Here is a 3,142-nt window from a genome sequence, read left to right as displayed (position 1 = left end):
GACCTCCCCGGCTGCCTCCAAAGGCCGGTTTGCAAGCGCTACTGCCCTCTGTTCCCAGCAGGCGTGCACAATGCTCCTAAGCCCGGGAGGAAAGCGCTTCAGGGTGGTGCTCTCTCTGGGCCCTTGCCCCTGAGCCTGGGGGCAAGGCAGGGTGTCCACACTCCCAGGCCAAGGCAGAACCACATGCACACGTCTGATCTGCCCCCTGCACCGGCAGAGAGCTCGGGGGAGCCAGAGTCTGTCAGGCAGCTGCTGGGCTGGCCGCCTGTGTGGGAAGTGGCAGAGCCGACCTAGGGGCAAGTTGGGCCTCTTGACCTCCCTGCTGCCCTGAGGCTACTGGGCCAAAGAGGTCTTGGGCCTCCAACCACTTGCTGGTCCCTTCCCTCTGACGAGGCCCTCTGAGCTCCAGCACCTTGCAGTGTGGAGACAGCCCCTGCCAGCAACCTCCTCTCCAAGGAGGCCTAAACCGAGGCCTAGGCACAGGGGAAAGGCACCAGCGGGGATGAGCCTGGGGAGGCGCCCGGGCATGTATGGACCCAGTCCCCGCAGCCTGCCCCTTGGTGGGGCAGTACCCCTGGAGGCGAGGAAGGTCTGGGAAAGGCTGGCCAGGGGCAGGGGACCTGCTGGGTCCTGCCCCTGGCCTGTGGGGCCTCTGAGCACAACCGGCCCTCTCCCACTGGAAGACCTCCCCGGCTGCCTCCAAAGGCCGGTTTGCAAGCACTCCCGCCCACTGTTCCAACCAAGGGCGCACAACGCTCCCAAGCCCGGGAGAAAATCGCCTCGGGGTGGTGCTCTCTCCGGGCCCTTTCCCCTGAGCCTGGGGGCTAGGCAGGGGGTCCACAATCCCAGGCCAAGGCAGAACGACATGCACACGTCTGTTCCTGCCCCATGCACCGGCAGAGAGCTCGGGGGAGCCAGAGTCTGTCAGGCAGCTGCTGGGCTGGCCGCCTGTGTGGGAAGGGGCAGAGCCGACCTAGGGGCAAGTTGGGCCTCTTGCTCTCCCTGCTGCCCTGAGGCTGCTGGGCCAAAGAGGTCTTGGGCATCCAGTCCCTTGCTGGTCCCTTCCCTCTGACGAGGCCCTCTGAGCTCCAGCACCTTGCAGTGTGGAGACAGCCCCTGCCAGCAACCTCCTCTCCAAGGAGGCCTCAACCAAGGCCTAGGCCCAGGGGAAAGGCACCAGCGGGGATGAGCCTGGGGAGGCGCCCGGCCATGTCTGGACCCAGTCCCCGCAGCCTGCCCCTTGGTGGGGCAGTACCCCCGGAGGCCAGGAGGGCCTGGGCAAGGCTGCCAGGGGCAGGGACACTGCTGGGTCCTGCCCCTGGCCTGTGGGGCGTCTGAGCACAACCGGCACTCTCCCGCTGGAAGACCTCCCCGGCTGCCTCCAAAGGCCGGTTTGCAAGCACTCCCGCCCGCTGTTCCCGCCAGGCACGCACAATGCTCCCAAGCCCGGGAGAAAAGCGCTTCGGGGTGGTGCTCTCTCCGGGCCCTTGCCCCTGAGCCTGGGGGACAGGCAGGGGGAACACACTCCCAGGTCAATGCAGAACGACATGCACACGTCTGTTCCTGCCCCCTACACCGGCAGAGTGTTCGGGGGAGCCAGAGACTGCCAGGCTGCTGCTGGGCTGGCTGCCTGTGTGGGACGGGGTAGAGCCGACCTAGGGGCAAGTTGGGCCTCTTGCTCTCCCTGCTGCCCTGAGGCTGCTGGATCAAAGAGGTCTTGGGCATCCAGCCCTTTGCTGGTCCTTTCCCTCTGACGAGGCCCTCTGAGCTCCAGCACCTTGCAGTGTGCAGACAGCCCCTGCCGGCAACCTCCTCTCCAAGGAGGCCTCAACCGAGGCCTAGGCCCAGGGGAAAGGCACCAGCGGGGATGAGCCTGGGGAGGCGCCCGGGCATGTCTGGACCTAGGCCCCGCAGCCTGCCCCTTGGTGGGGCAGTACCCCCGGAGGCCAGGAAGGTCTGGGCAAGGCTGGCCAGGGGCAGGGGCCCTGCTGGGTCCTGCCCCTGGCCTGTGAGGCCTCTGAGAACAACTGGCACTCTCCCGCTGGAAGACCTCCCCGGCTGCCTCCAAAGGCTGGTTTGCAAGCACTCAATCCCGCTGTTCACGCCAGCTGCGCACAATGCTCCCAAGCCCGGGAGAAAAGCATTTTGGGGTGGTGCTCACTCCGGGCTTTGGAAGACCTCCCCGGCTGCCTCCAAGGCCGGTTTGCAAGCACTTCTGCCTGCTGTTCCCGCCACCCGCGCACAATGCTCCCAAGCCCGGGAGAAAAGCGTTTCGGGGTGGTGTTCTCTCTGGGCCCAAGAAAGACCTCCCGGGCTGCCCCCAAATGCCGGTTTGCAAGCACTCCCACTCGCTGTTCCCGCCATCCGTGCAAATGCTCCAAGCCCAGGAGAAAAGCCCTTCAGGGTGGTGCTCTCTCCCGGCACTTGGAAGACCTCCCCGGCTGCCTCCAAAGGCTGGATTTCAAGTACTCCCTCCCGCTGTCCCGCCAGCCGCACACAATGCTCCCAATCACGGGAGAAAAGCGCTTCGGGGTGGTGCTCTCTACGGGCCCTTGGAAGACCTCCCCGTTTGTCTCCAAAGGCCGGTTTGCAAGCACTCATGCCCGCTGTTCCCGCCAGCCGCGCACAATGCTCCCAAGCCTAGGAGAAAAGCGCTTCGGAGTGGTGCTCTCTCCCGGCCCTTGGAAGACCTCCCCGTTTGTCTCCAAAGGCCGGTTTGCAAGCACTCATGCCCGCTGTTCCCGCCAGCCGCGCACAATGCTCCCAAGCCCGGGAGAAAAGCGCTTCGGGGTGGTGCTCTCTCCCGGCCCTTGGAAGACCTCCCCGGCTGCCTCCAAAGGCTGGTTTTCAAGAACTCCCTCCCGCTGACCCCCCAGCCGCACACAATGCTCCCAAGCCCGGGAGAAAAGCATTTTGGGGTGGTCTCTCTCGGGCCCTTGGAAGACTCCCCGGCTGCCTCTAAAGGCCGGTTTGCAAGCACTCATGTCCTCTGTTCCCGACAGCCGCGAACAATGCTCCCAATTCCGTGAGAAAAGTGCTTCGGGATGGTGCTCTCTCCGGGCCCTTGGAAGACCTCCCAAGCTGCCTCCAAAGGCCGGTTTGCAAGCACTCCCGCCCGCTGTTCCCGCCAGCCTCGCACAAT

This window comes from Dama dama, unplaced genomic scaffold (genome assembly GCF_033118175.1).
Source record: "Dama dama isolate Ldn47 unplaced genomic scaffold, ASM3311817v1 ptg000093l, whole genome shotgun sequence".
NCBI lineage: Eukaryota > Metazoa > Chordata > Mammalia > Artiodactyla > Cervidae > Dama > Dama dama.
Note: the sequence above shows the minus strand (reverse complement) of the source record.